The sequence below is a fragment of the Phyllobates terribilis genome, unplaced genomic scaffold (assembly GCF_046119375.1).
Source record: "Phyllobates terribilis strain yellow unplaced genomic scaffold, ASM4611937v1 Scaffold_40__1_contigs__length_11209783, whole genome shotgun sequence".
Classification (NCBI taxonomy): domain Eukaryota; kingdom Metazoa; phylum Chordata; class Amphibia; order Anura; family Dendrobatidae; genus Phyllobates; species Phyllobates terribilis.
The window spans coordinates 7,594,689-7,608,912 of record NW_027362800.1 but is presented as its reverse complement, the minus strand read 5'-3'; the positions used below and the strand labels follow the sequence as shown (position 1 = coordinate 7,608,912).

General features: G+C 43.9%; 8 non-coding genes across 8 annotated transcripts; all 8 read left to right on the top strand.

The window, feature by feature from the left end:
* The first annotated feature begins 4,631 nt into the window (after nt 1-4,631).
* LOC141185855 (U2 spliceosomal RNA) lies at nt 4,632-4,819 on the top strand. The gene has a single exon (XR_012260457.1). It is a non-coding gene; the product is annotated as a U2 spliceosomal RNA (small nuclear RNA).
* Nucleotides 4,820-5,939: 1,120 nt separating this feature from the next.
* LOC141189204 (U2 spliceosomal RNA) lies at nt 5,940-6,130 on the top strand. Its single transcript, XR_012263271.1, has one exon. It is a non-coding gene; the product is annotated as a U2 spliceosomal RNA (small nuclear RNA).
* A 1,118-nt stretch (nt 6,131-7,248) lies between these two features.
* On the top strand, nt 7,249-7,439 carry LOC141184247 (U2 spliceosomal RNA). The gene has a single exon (XR_012259021.1). It is a non-coding gene; the product is annotated as a U2 spliceosomal RNA (small nuclear RNA).
* A 1,122-nt stretch (nt 7,440-8,561) lies between these two features.
* LOC141189203 (U2 spliceosomal RNA) lies at nt 8,562-8,752 on the top strand. The gene has a single exon (XR_012263270.1). It is a non-coding gene; the product is annotated as a U2 spliceosomal RNA (small nuclear RNA).
* Nucleotides 8,753-9,872: 1,120 nt separating this feature from the next.
* On the top strand, nt 9,873-10,063 carry LOC141189202 (U2 spliceosomal RNA). The gene has a single exon (XR_012263269.1). It is a non-coding gene; the product is annotated as a U2 spliceosomal RNA (small nuclear RNA).
* Nucleotides 10,064-11,185: 1,122 nt separating this feature from the next.
* On the top strand, nt 11,186-11,376 carry LOC141185359 (U2 spliceosomal RNA). The gene has a single exon (XR_012260029.1). It is a non-coding gene; the product is annotated as a U2 spliceosomal RNA (small nuclear RNA).
* Nucleotides 11,377-12,497: 1,121 nt separating this feature from the next.
* On the top strand, nt 12,498-12,688 carry LOC141189201 (U2 spliceosomal RNA). The gene has a single exon (XR_012263268.1). It is a non-coding gene; the product is annotated as a U2 spliceosomal RNA (small nuclear RNA).
* A 1,124-nt stretch (nt 12,689-13,812) lies between these two features.
* On the top strand, nt 13,813-14,003 carry LOC141189200 (U2 spliceosomal RNA). The gene has a single exon (XR_012263267.1). It is a non-coding gene; the product is annotated as a U2 spliceosomal RNA (small nuclear RNA).
* The last annotated feature ends 221 nt before the right edge of the window (nt 14,004-14,224 follow it).

Here is a 14,224-nt window from a genome sequence, read left to right as displayed (position 1 = left end):
AGGTACCTCTGACTGTTTTCATGTACAACCCACATGTGGACTTGGCTTTGATTTATGCCTTTCTAAATAGGCACTGCTATATTACCAAGGTGGCAGTAAAAGTCATGAATGAGGAGGAACTATGGACCGGTAAATATCGTTTCATGGTCAAGTTCCGGGAAAGTCCTGATGAACCAGGGGGTATACATTATCCTCCATCAAATTTTTCCATTGGGAGTGAGCGGGGTTACCTGTTCTTCCCCAATGCGCCCAGGTTTTGTCGTCATTGTAGGAGGTATGGCCATACTCAGGAAGCATGCGACATCAGACAGATTATTTGCAGGAAGTGCAATGAGGTGGGTCATTCTTCCAATAATTGCAAAAATGAAATAGTCTGTAACCTCTGCGGAGAGAAGGGGCATGCCTTCAGAGACTGTATATTCCATCCTGGTTCATATGCGGGGGCAGCGGGAAGGGGAAGGAGAAGAAATGAATCTCCTGCACCCACAGCTACAACTCCGACTGCTCCAACTCCGACTGCTCCGATATCTACTCTGGCTTTCCTGGATGAGGAGGAGGCTCGGGTTGCTTTTCCAGAACTGGTTCGTGTGAATGTAAGAGGAAATATGGAGCTGGCACCTGAGCCACCGGTGCAGAGGGCCGCGTCTGTGGCTTCAGATGTCAGTGAGTCTGAGACGATAACTGATGATCGTATAGGCATGGAAGTGGCCCCGGTGGAGGATCTGGAGGCTGAAATTCCAGACATGATGGTTACATTGCAGGGGGAAGAGGAGTCTGATCTGACCAGAACACCGCATGTGGCCTGGAGCGATGTCGTTTCTGACCTTGAGGAGGAGGAAGGTCAGGGGGACTTTGACCCCCAGCGGCGGGATTATAGTTCAGATGAAGATGGAGGCGCTTCAGTGAAGAAAAAGAAGAAAACTGAACCATCCTTTTCCCCTTTAAGTGACTGCAGTGTGAGTCCAGCCCGGGTGTACCCTACTGCATCCGATCCCCAAGATGTGTCTTTTTTGGGGGAAGGCACAAACTACGATATCTGCACGTCCAGCGTCCTACCCCCAGAAGGGTTAGGATGATGTACAGGTGGGCATGTTGTCGTGACCTGCCACATCAAATTAATAGATGGGTGCCCAAGTTGCTCTCAGCATCTTGTCGCTAAATGTTCGGCTGATTAAATCTGAGTCGAGAAGAGTGGCAATTTTGGACTACTTGAGCAACTTGGATGCGGACGTATACTGTGTCCAGGAGTGTGGGATCTCCGATCCCTTAAGTGAAAATGCATGGCCTTTAGGTCAAAGTGTGTGGTCTGGTTCTGTATGTAATAAAAATTGTGGGGTAGGTGTTTTGGTGAAGGGTTATAGTGTTAAGATAGAAAGTTACATGGTGGTGGAGGCGGGGAGGTGTGTAATATGTGAGTTAAATTGTAGGGGGTGGAGGGTGAGGGTGGTAAATATGTATGCACCAATAGATAAAGGGGAGAGGCTGGAAATTTTTGAGAAATTATGTTTTTTTCTATCTGGCAAAATGCCAATAATTTTTGTTGGAGATTTCAATTGTGTGACGGAGGGGGATAAGATGGATGTTACAGGTAAAAGACTCAAGAGTCTTGTGGCGGATTTTTCCTTACAGGATGCTGCGGAAGTTTTTTTAGGTAATCCACCTCCTGCGACCTATAAGGCCGACAGGGGAGGCATAGAGTCTAGAATAGACCGTATCTTCTTTTCTTCACAAAATGTTATTTGTAGGAATTTCCAGCAGGAAGATGTTCCCTTCTCTGACCATGTGTGTTTGAGGGCACGTCTAGAAGGTAAGATTTCTTTTGTATATGGTGGTGGCGTGTGGAAACTTAATGTGCGTTTGCTGGAAGATAATAGGATCATGCGTGATTTTAGGCGAATGTATGTTAGGTGGAGGGATAAAAAAAGTGATTTCAGGAATGTGCTTGAGTGGTGGGACTGGATGAAGAGTGAGATTGTTTTTTTCTTTAGAAAAAGGGGCAGGAGGAAAGCAGCAATGAATAGAGCAAAATTTAATGATTTAAGCTCTAGACTGGAGTGGCTGAGGAAGTTAAGGATGATTGGAGTGGATGTGGATGTTTTGATGTGTCAAGTGAAAGAAGAGATTAAGAAATATATTGAGGGTAAAGGGAAAGAAATTATTTACCGTTCTAAGATTGAACATTTGGAGAAAAATGAGAAATGCACAAGGTTTTTTTTCAAAAAAGTTTTTGGGAAGAAAGTAGATATGGATGAGGTGGTGAATGGTGATGGGGTGTGTGTGAGTGGGAAGGATGTGATGCAGGAGGTGGTGTTGTTTTATAAGGAGTTGTATGGGGAAAAATGGGTTGATGATAGGATGTTGACTGATGCTTTGGGGTGTTTAGAAGGTTGTTTGGGTGAGGATGAACGTGAAATATTGGATGATGTAATTGTGTTGGATGAAGTTAAAAAAGTGGTGATGTCTGCGAGTAAGAATAAAACACCTGGGAAGGATGGACTGCCCGTGGAGTTATATGTTAAGGAATGGGACACGATGGGAAATGACTTATTGGAGGTGTGCCAGTATATGTTCACGGAGAATATGTTGAGTGAATCTATGAGAGATGGGGTGGTGGTTTTGGTTCATAAGAAAGGTGATAAAAAGGATTTGGGGAATTGGAGGCCAATCACCCTTTTGAATGCAGACTATAAGGTGTTTAGTAAATTGTTGGCTAGCCGGATGCGGGAAGTGATTGGCGGTGTGGTGGATGAAGATCAAGTGTGTGCAGTGCCTGGGAGAAGTATGACTGAAAATTTGGTGTTGTTGCGTGATGTGATTGGGGATTGTATGAGTCGTAAGCAGAAATGTTTGTTGTTTTCGGTTGATTTTGAAAAAGCTTTTGACCGTGTGTCACATAGCTTTATGTTTAAGGTTTTGTCTAAGATGGGTTATTCCAGGAATTTTGTAAACTGTGTTAGGAGTTTGTATTGTAATGTTTCAAGTGAATTTTTGGTGAATGGGTGGTTGAGTGAGAAAGTGAGAATTAAATCAGGAGTGCGTCAGGGGTGCCCTATGTCCCCTTTTTTGTTTATTAATGTGATTGAAGTGTTGATGTGTATGGTTAGGAAGGATAAGGTTATGAGAGGTGTGATGATTCCTGGGAGTAATGGAAAGGATGTGAGAATTCTAGGTTACATGGATGATGTAGTGATTGTGAGTGGGAATATGGCTGCGATGAGTAGGGCAAGGTTGATATTAAGTTTGTTTTGTAGTGTCTCAGCTTTTAAGGTCAATTGGACTAAGAGTTCCTTTAAATGTTTTGGTGAGAGGAATGTACGGATGGATGGTGTGAGGTGTGAGGATGGTGCAATAAAGGTGCTTGGGATTAAGTTTAATGATGATTTGAAAGGAAATGAGAGTTGGGAAGATTGTGGGGTGAGAGTGGTGCGCAAGTTGAATTTTTGGCGAATGAGAGAATTAACTCTGACTGGGAAAGTTCTGATTGTTAAGGCGGTTATTTTGCCTATTTTGTTGTTTGTTGCGAATGTATATCCTGCTGCTTTTAAGAAAATTAGGAAAACTGAGAAATTTATCTTTAATTTTCTTTGGGGAAGTCGCATGGAGAAATTGAAACGGGAATATGTCTATAAGTTATGTGTAAATGGTGGTTTGGATTTTCCAAATATTGATTTCTTTTTAGGGATTAGTTACGTGAAAATGGTGGTGGTGGTTCTAGGGAAAAGTAATAAGTGTGCTTATATGATGAAGTATTCGGCTGGATGGATGCTTTATGGCTTAAAGTGGGTCAAAAGGGATGCTAGAGTGCCTGTTGCTTTTAAGTGTCCTGTATGGTATGGTTGTGTTGAGAATTTTGTAAGGAAGTATGATTTGTTGTCCGTTAACATGAGTGATTTTAGGCAAAAGAAGAAAGTCATTAGGATGGTGCGTGAGCGTGAGGTGGTATGTAATATCAATGGGTTGAGAGGGGAGGAAGTAACCGAGATGTGGAGAAAATTAAGTATAGATGGTGTGACTAACAGACAGAGAGATATCGCTTGGATGATATTGCATGACATTTTGCCTGTTAGAGATGTGCAAAAGAAGAGGGATTTAGTTAAATCTGAGGTATGCCCGAGGGATGGATGTGGTTTGAGAGAGCATGTTAGACATATGGTATGGGATTGTGATTTTGCATATGATGTATGGAAGGGTATAGGGGGACTTTGCAAGGAATTGGTGGGTGTAAAGTATGTTAATTGGAAACTTGCTATGTTTGGGATGGGTGCATGTAGTAGAATTAAGGATAGGATTTTATGGTTGTTGGTGGTGTGTGTAATTGAAAGTTTGTGGGATGCGAGGAATTTGTTAGTTTTTAAAAGTAAGAAAATGTCAGTTAATGAATGTTTGAGATTGATTCTGTCACGTATGTATGTAATATACCTCTGGGATCAGGAACGTGGAAGTATTATAGATGCTGAAGGGATCTGGAAGTTTAAAAAGTGGAGGTTTTTGGTAAAGTTTAATTAGTAGTGTATAATGTACCGGATGATAAGGTTTGGTTTTATTTTTGATTATATACCAAGTGTGATGAAAGGCTAAGTGTCAATGAAAGGCTTTTGTAAGTCGAATTGATTGAGCTTATGCTCCGGCCTATCTGATTTGGTTTAAAAAAAAAAAAAAAAAAAAATCTGTTCTTATCAGTTTAATATCTGATACGTCCCCTATCTGGGGACCATATATTAAATGGATTTTTAGAACAGGGAGATGGAAAAAGAGCTTGCTCTGTCCATTCCACGCATTGACCTGGTATTGCAGTATCTCCAGGACCGGTGCACCCCTTCTTTAATGCAGTTTCTAAAATCAGAAAGAATTGAATTCAATGCTTTTTGTTCATTTTGCTTGTTTGTCGGATTTTGGGATGGACTCTTTGGCTTTGCTTTTCTTCTCCTCATTGGATTTTTCATGTTAAAAGTTGCAGAAGCCAGATGACAAGCTCATTTTGGTTCAACTTCAGCAACTGTGCATTGCATTGCCATGTAATGTAATGTAATGCAATGCTATCTATCTAGCTCTCCCTCTATACTTCCTTTTGGATAAACAGACATATTAGGCAAGCATTTTGGAGCTTTCACCTAAATAACTACAGGTGGTGAGATAAGCTGCACAATGTAATTGACCTTTCAGTATATTGTTGCACACACACCATCTATTTAGCAAATGCCCTTGTTATCAACAGCAGCCTTTTAAACTCACCTGAGCTAACAGGTATGTGAGCTGGTTACTCTGCTGCGCTTAAAATTTCTTTTTTGGTTTGCTACAATGCCTTTTCTGAAACGTTGTCTCCCTCTGCTGGAACACTGACTTCTTTCATTTAATGCCTGCAGACTATAAAAGAGAAACCAACCCAAAAAGTTTGGTTGATTAGTCTGTGGCATTCTTTTAAACTGTTGCTTATGGCGGTCTCTGTGAGCTTCTCAGTGACATTCAGCCATCCAGGTATCCCGCCTGCAGTAGACGGAATGTGGCAATGGAACGCTGGCTGCGCGTGTCATAATAGGCTCTGAGCCTTTATATACCTGCGCACAGCAGCAGCCACCTTCAGTCTGCTGCTGGACAGCCAGCAGCAGCAGCAGCAGGAGAGGTAATTAATCAGCAACCCTCCTGCTAAGGGTAGACAGCTGCTCGTTCCACCCCCCCCCCGCCTTAATTGGTTCTCCTCCCTTCCAACGGTGTTGAGGCGGGTGGGAACAGCCGGGGGTTGAGGGTACTGTGCTAAAAGAGGTGGAGTTATGCAGATCTAAAACGCGTGGATTGCAGCAGCAGCAAGCCGAAAAGTGCAGGCATGTGAGGGATCTAGAGGTTGACAGCATGTCTTCTTAACGGGAGTCCAGGTGGCCATCTCCACAAATGGACTTTTCAGAATCCTTGGGTGGCACCGTAGTCGGAAACCAATTCTGGTTATCGCTTCTCGGCCTTTTGGCTAAGATCAAGTGTAGTATCTGTTCTTATCAGTTTAATATCTGATACGTCCCCTATCTGGGGACCATATATTAAATGGATTTTTAGAACAGGGAGATGGAAAAAGAGCTTGCTCTGTCCACTCCACGCATTGACCTGGTATTGCAGTATCTCCAGGACCGGTGCACCCCTTCTTTAATGCAGTTTCTAAAATCAGAAAGAATTGAATTCAATGCTTTTTGTTCATTTTGCTTGTTTGTCGGATTTTGGGATGGACTCTTTGGCTTTGCTTTTCTTCTCCTCATTGGATTTTTCATGTTAAAAGTTGCAGAAGCCAGATGACAAGCTCATTTTGGTTCAACTTCAGCAACTGTGCATTGCATTGCCATGTAATGTAATGTAATGCAATGCTATCTATCTAGCTCTCCCTCTATACTTCCTTTTGGATAAACAGACATATTAGGCAAGCATTTTGGAGCTTTCACCTAAATAACTACAGGTGGTGAGATAAGCTGCACAATATAATTGACCTTTCAGTATATTGTTGCACACACACCATCTATTTAGCAAATGCCCTTGTTATCAACAGCAGCCTTTTAAACTCACCTGAGCTAACAGGTATGTGAGCTGGTTACTCTGCTGCGCTTAAAATTTCTTTTTTGGTTTGCTACAATGCCTTTTCTGAAACGTTGTCTCCCTCTGCTGGAACACTGACTTCTTTCATTTAATGCCTGCAGACTATAAAAGAGAAACCAACCCAAAAAGTTTGGTTGATTAGTCTGTGGCATTCTTTTAAACTGTTGCTTATGGCGGTCTCTGTGAGCTTCTCAGTGACATTCAGCCATCCAGGTATCCCGCCTGCAGTAGACGGAATGTGGCAATGGAACGCTGGCTGCGCGTGTCATAATAGGCTCTGAGCCTTTATATACCTGCGCACAGCAGCAGCCACCTTCAGTCTGCTGCTGGACAGCCAGCAGCAGCAGCAGCAGGAGAGGTAATTAATCAGCAACCCTCCTGCTAAGGGTAGACAGCTGCTCGTTCCACCCCCCCCGCCTTAATTGGTTCTCCTCCCTTCCAGCGGTGTTGAGGCGGGTGGGAACAGCCGGGGGTTGAGGGTACTGTGCTAAAAGAGGTGGAGTTATGCAGATCTAAAACGCGTGGATTGCAGCAGCAGCAAGCCGAAAAGTGCAGGCATGTGAGGGATCTAGAGGTTGACAGCATGTCTTCTTAACGGGAGTCCAGGTGGCCATCTCCACAAATGGACTTTTCAGAATCCTTGGGTGGCACCGTAGTCGGAAACCAATTCTGGTTATCGCTTCTCGGCCTTTTGGCTAAGATCAAGTGTAGTATCTGTTCTTATCAGTTTAATATCTGATACGTCCCCTATCTGGGGACCATATATTAAATGGATTTTTAGAACAGGGAGATGGAAAAAGAGCTTGCTCTGTCCACTCCACGCATTGACCTGGTATTGCAGTATCTCCAGGACTGGTGCACCCCTTCTTTAATGCAATTTCTAAAATCAGAAAGAATTGAATTCAATGCTTTTTGTTCATTTTGCTTGTTTGTCGGATTTTGGGATGGACTCTTTGGCTTTGCTTTTCTTCTCCTCATTGGATTTTTCATGTTAAAAGTTGCAGAAGCCAGATGACAAGCTCATTTTGGTTCAACTTCAGCAACTGTGCATTGCATTGCCATGTAATGTAATGTAATGCAATGCTATCTATCTAGCTCTCCCTCTATACTTCCTTTTGGATAAACAGACATATTAGGCAAGCATTTTGGAGCTTTCACCTAAATAACTACAGGTGGTGAGATAAGCTGCACAATATAATTGACCTTTCAGTATATTGTTGCACACACACCATCTATTTAGCAAATGCCCTTGTTATCAACAGCAGCCTTTTAAACTCACCTGAGCTAACAGGTATGTGAGCTGGTTACTCTGCTGCGCTTAAAATTTCTTTTTTGGTTTGCTACAATGCCTTTTCTGAAACGTTGTCTCCCTCTGCTGGAACACTGACTTCTTTCATTTAATGCCTGCAGACTATAAAAGAGAAACCAACCCAAAAAGTTTGGTTGATTAGTCTGTGGCATTCTTTTAAACTGTTGCTTATGGCGGTCTCTGTGAGCTTCTCAGTGACATTCAGCCATCCAGGTATCCCGCCTGCAGTAGACGGAATGTGGCAATGGAACGCTGGCTGCGCGTGTCATAATAGGCTCTGAGCCTTTATATACCTGCGCACAGCAGCAGCCACCTTCAGTCTGCTGCTGGACAGCCAGCAGCAGCAGCAGCAGGAGAGGTAATTAATCAGCAACCCTCCTGCTAAGGGTAGACAGCTGCTCGTTCCACCCCCCCCCCCCGCCTTAATTGGTTCTCCTCCCTTCCAACGGTGTTGAGGCGGGTGGGAACAGCCGGGGGTTGAGGGTACTGTGCTAAAAGAGGTGGAGTTATGCAGATCTAAAACGCGTGGATTGCAGCAGCAGCAAGCCGAAAAGTGCAGGCATGTGAGGGATCTAGAGGTTGACAGCATGTCTTCTTAACGGGAGTCCAGGTGGCCATCTCCACAAATGGACTTTTCAGAATCCTTGGGTGGCACCGTAGTCGGAAACCAATTCTGGTTATCGCTTCTCGGCCTTTTGGCTAAGATCAAGTGTAGTATCTGTTCTTATCAGTTTAATATCTGATACGTCCCCTATCTGGGGACCATATATTAAATGGATTTTTAGAACAGGGAGATGGAAAAAGAGCTTGCTCTGTCCACTCCACGCATTGACCTGGTATTGCAGTATCTCCAGGACCGGTGCACCCCTTCTTTAATGCAATTTCTAAAATCAGAAAGAATTGAATTCAATGCTTTTTGTTCATTTTGCTTGTTTGTCGGATTTTGGGATGGACTCTTTGGCTTTGCTTTTCTTCTCCTCATTGGATTTTTCATGTTAAAAGTTGCAGAAGCCAGATGACAAGCTCATTTTGGTTCAACTTCAGCAACTGTGCATTGCATTGCCATGTAATGTAATGTAATGCAATGCTATCTATCTAGCTCTCCCTCTATACTTCCTTTTGGATAAACAGACATATTAGGCAAGCATTTTGGAGCTTTCACCTAAATAACTACAGGTGGTGAGATAAGCTGCACAATATAATTGACCTTTCAGTATATTGTTGCACACACACCATCTATTTAGCAAATGCCCTTGTTATCAACAGCAGCCTTTTAAACTCACCTGAGCTAACAGGTATGTGAGCTGGTTACTCTGCTGCGCTTAAAATTTCTTTTTTGGTTTGCTACAATGCCTTTTCTGAAACGTTGTCTCCCTCTGCTGGAACACTGACTTCTTTCATTTAATGCCTGCAGACTATAAAAGAGAAACCAACCCAAAAAGTTTGGTTGATTAGTCTGTGGCATTCTTTTAAACTGTTGCTTATGGCGGTCTCTGTGAGCTTCTCAGTGACATTCAGCCATCCAGGTATCCCGCCTGCAGTAGACGGAATGTGGCAATGGAACGCTGGCTGCGCGTGTCATAATAGGCTCTGAGCCTTTATATACCTGCGCACAGCAGCAGCCACCTTCAGTCTGCTGCTGGACAGCCAGCAGCAGCAGCAGCAGGAGAGGTAATTAATCAGCAACCCTCCTGCTAAGGGTAGACAGCTGCTCGTTCCACCCCCCCCCCGCCTTAATTGGTTCTCCTCCCTTCCAACGGTGTTGAGGCGGGTGGGAACAGCCGGGGGTTGAGGGTACTGTGCTAAAAGAGGTGGAGTTATGCAGATCTAAAACGCGTGGATTGCAGCAGCAGCAAGCCGAAAAGTGCAGGCATGTGAGGGATCTAGAGGTTGACAGCATGTCTTCTTAACGGGAGTCCAGGTGGCCATCTCCACAAATGGACTTTTCAGAATCCTTGGGTGGCACCGTAGTCGGAAACCAATTCTGGTTATCGCTTCTCGGCCTTTTGGCTAAGATCAAGTGTAGTATCTGTTCTTATCAGTTTAATATCTGATACGTCCCCTATCTGGGGACCATATATTAAATGGATTTTTAGAACAGGGAGATGGAAAAAGAGCTTGCTCTGTCCACTCCACGCATTGACCTGGTATTGCAGTATCTCCAGGACCGGTGCACCCCTTCTTTAATGCAGTTTCTAAAATCAGAAAGAATTGAATTCAATGCTTTTTGTTCATTTTGCTTGTTTGTCGGATTTTGGGATGGACTCTTTGGCTTTGCTTTTCTTCTCCTCATTGGATTTTTCATGTTAAAAGTTGCAGAAGCCAGATGACAAGCTCATTTTGGTTCAACTTCAGCAACTGTGCATTGCATTGCCATGTAATGTAATGTAATGCAATGCTATCTATCTAGCTCTCCCTCTATACTTCCTTTTGGATAAACAGACATATTAGGCAAGCATTTTGGAGCTTTCACCTAAATAACTACAGGTGGTGAGATAAGCTGCACAATATAATTGACCTTTCAGTATATTGTTGCACACACACCATCTATTTAGCAAATGCCCTTGTTATCAACAGCAGCCTTTTAAACTCACCTGAGCTAACAGGTATGTGAGCTGGTTACTCTGCTGCGCTTAAAATTTCTTTTTTGGTTTGCTACAATGCCTTTTCTGAAACGTTGTCTCCCTCTGCTGGAACACTGACTTCTTTCATTTAATGCCTGCAGACTATAAAAGAGAAACCAACCCAAAAAGTTTGGTTGATTAGTCTGTGGCATTCTTTTAAACTGTTGCTTATGGCGGTCTCTGTGAGCTTCTCAGTGACATTCAGCCATCCAGGTATCCCGCCTGCAGTAGACGGAATGTGGCAATGGAACGCTGGCTGCGCGTGTCATAATAGGCTCTGAGCCTTTATATACCTGCGCACAGCAGCAGCCACCTTCAGTCTGCTGCTGGACAGCCAGCAGCAGCAGCAGCAGGAGAGGTAATTAATCAGCAACCCTCCTGCTAAGGGTAGACAGCTGCTCGTTCCACCCCCCCCCCCCGCCTTAATTGGTTCTCCTCCATTCCAACGGTGTTGAGGCGGGTGGGAACAGCCGGGGGTTGAGGGTACTGTGCTAAAAGAGGTGGAGTTATGCAGATCTAAAACGCGTGGATTGCAGCAGCAGCAAGCCAAAAAGTGCAGGCATGTGAGGGATCTAGAGGTTGACAGCATGTCTTCTTAACGGGAGTCCAGGTGGCCATCTCCACAAATGGACTTTTCAGAATCCTTGGGTGGCACCGTAGTCGGAAACCAATTCTGGTTATCGCTTCTCGGCCTTTTGGCTAAGATCAAGTGTAGTATCTGTTCTTATCAGTTTAATATCTGATACGTCCCCTATCTGGGGACCATATATTAAATGGATTTTTAGAACAGGGAGATGGAAAAAGAGCTTGCTCTGTCCACTCAACGCATTGACCTGGTATTGCAGTATCTCCAGGACCGGTGCACCCCTTCGTTAATGCAGTTTCTAAAATCAGAAAGAATTGAATTCAATGCTTTTTGTTCATTTTGCTTGTTTGTCGGATTTTGGGATGGACTCTTTGGCTTTGCTTTTCTTCTCCTCATTGGATTTTTCATGTTAAAAGTTGCAGAAGCCAGATGACAAGCTCATTTTGGTTCAACTTCAGCAACTGTGCATTGCATTGCCATGTAATGTAATGTAATGCAATGCTATCTATCTAGCTCTCCCTCTATACTTCCTTTTGGATAAACAGACATATTAGGCAAGCATTTTGGAGCTTTCACCTAAATAACTACAGGTGGTGAGATAAGCTGCACAATATAATTGACCTTTCAGTATATTGTTGCACACACACCATCTATTTAGCAAATGCCCTTGTTATCAACAGCAGCCTTTTAAACTCACCTGAGCTAACAGGTATGTGAGCTGGTTACTCTGCTGCGCTTAAAATTTCTTTTTTGGTTTGCTACAATGCCTTTTCTGAAACGTTGTCTCCCTCTGCTGGAACACTGACTTCTTTCATTTAATGCCTGCAGACTATAAAAGAGAAACCAACCCAAAAAGTTTGGTTGATTAGTCTGTGGCATTCTTTTAAACTGTTGCTTATGGCGGTCTCTGTGAGCTTCTCAGTGACATTCAGCCATCCAGGTATCCCGCCTGCAGTAGACGGAATGTGGCAATGGAACGCTGGCTGCGCGTGTCATAATAGGCTCTGAGCCTTTATATACCTGCGCACAGCAGCAGCCACCTTCAGTCTGCTGCTGGACAGCCAGCAGCAGCAGCAGCAGGAGAGGTAATTAATCAGCAACCCTCCTGCTAAGGGTAGACAGCTGCTCGTTCCACCCCCCCCCCCGCCTTAATTGGTTCTCCTCCCTTCCAACGGTGTTGAGGCGGGTGGGAACAGCCGGGGGTTGAGGGTACTGTGCTAAAAGAGGTGGAGTTATGCAGATCTAAAACGCGTGGATTGCAGCAGCAGCAAGCCGAAAAGTGCAGGCATGTGAGGGATCTAGAGGTTGACAGCATGTCTTCTTAACGGGAGTCCAGGTGGCCATCTCCACAAATGGACTTTTCAGAATCCTTGGGTGGCACCGTAGTCGGAAACCAATTCTGGTTATCGCTTCTCGGCCTTTTGGCTAAGATCAAGTGTAGTATCTGTTCTTATCAGTTTAATATCTGATACGTCCCCTATCTGGGGACCATATATTAAATGGATTTTTAGAACAGGGAGATGGAAAAAGAGCTTGCTCTGTCCACTCCACGCATTGACCTGGTATTGCAGTATCTCCAGGACCGGTGCACCCCTTCTTTAATGCAGTTTCTAAAATCAGAAAGAATTGAATTCAATGCTTTTTGTTCATTTTGCTTGTTTGTCGGATTTTGGGATGGACTCTTTGGCTTTGCTTTTCTTCTCCTCATTGGATTTTTCATGTTAAAAGTTGCAGAAGCCAGATGACAAGCTCATTTTGGTTCAACTTCAGCAACTGTGCATTGCATTGCCATGTAATGTAATGTAATGCAATGCTATCTATCTAGCTCTCCCTCTAGACTTCCTTTTGGATAAACAGACATAGTAGGCAAGCATTTTGGAGCTTTCAACTAAATAACTACAGGTGGTGAGATAAGCTGCACAATATAATTGACCTTTCAGTATATTGTTGCACACACACCATCTATTTAGCAAATGCCCTTGTTATCAACAGCAGCCTTTTAAACTCACCTGAGCTAACAGGTATATGAGCTGGTTACTCTGCTGCGCTTAAAATTTCTTTTTTGGTTTGCTACAATGCCTTTTCTGAAACGTTGTCTCCCTCTGCTGGAACACTGACTTCTTTCATTTAATGCCTGCAGACTATAAAAGAGAAACCAACCCAAAAAGTTTGGTTGATTAGTCTGTGGCATTCTTTTAAACTGTTGCTTATGGCGGTCTCTGTGAGCTTCTCAGTGACATTCAGCCATCCAGGTATCCCGCCTGCAGTAGACGGAATGTGGCAATGGAACGCTGGCTGCGCGTGTCATAATAGGCTCTGAGCCTTTATATACCTGCGCACAGCAGCAGCCACCTTCAGTCTGCTGCTGGACAGCCAGCAGCAGCAGCAGCAGGAGAGGTAATTAATCAGCAACCCTCCTGCTAAGGGTAGACAGCTGCTCGTTCCACCCCCCCCCCCCCCGCCTTAATTGGTTCTCCTCCCTTCCAACGGTGTTGAGGCGGGTGGGAACAGCCGGGGGTTGAGGGTACTGTGCTAAAAGAGGTGGAGTTATGCAGATCTAAAACGCATGGATTGCAGCAGCAGCAAGCCGAAAAGTGCAGGCATGTGAGGGATCTAGAGGTTGACAGCATGTCTTCTTAACGGGAGTCCAGGTGGCCATCTCCACAAATGGACTTTTCAGAATCCTTGGGTGGCACCGTAGTCAGAAACCAATTCTGGTTATCGCTTCTCGGCCTTTTGGCTAAGATCAAGTGTAGTATCTGTTCTTATCAGTTTAATATCTGATACGTCCCCTATCTGGGGACCATATATTAAATGGATTTTTAGAACAGGGAGATGGAAAAAGAGCTTGCTCTGTCCACTCCACGCATTGACCTGGTATTGCAGTATCTCCAGGACCGGTGCACCCCTTCTTTAATGCAGTTTCTAAAATCAGAAAGAATTGAATTCAATGCTTTTTGTTCATTTTGCTTGTTTGTCGGATTTTGGGATGGACTCTTTGGCTTTGCTTTTCTTCTCCTCATTGGATTTTTCATGTTAAAAGTTGCAGAAGCCAGATGACAAGCTCATTTTGGTTCAACTTCAGCAACTGTGCATTGCATTGCCATGTAATGTAATGTAATGCAATGCTAT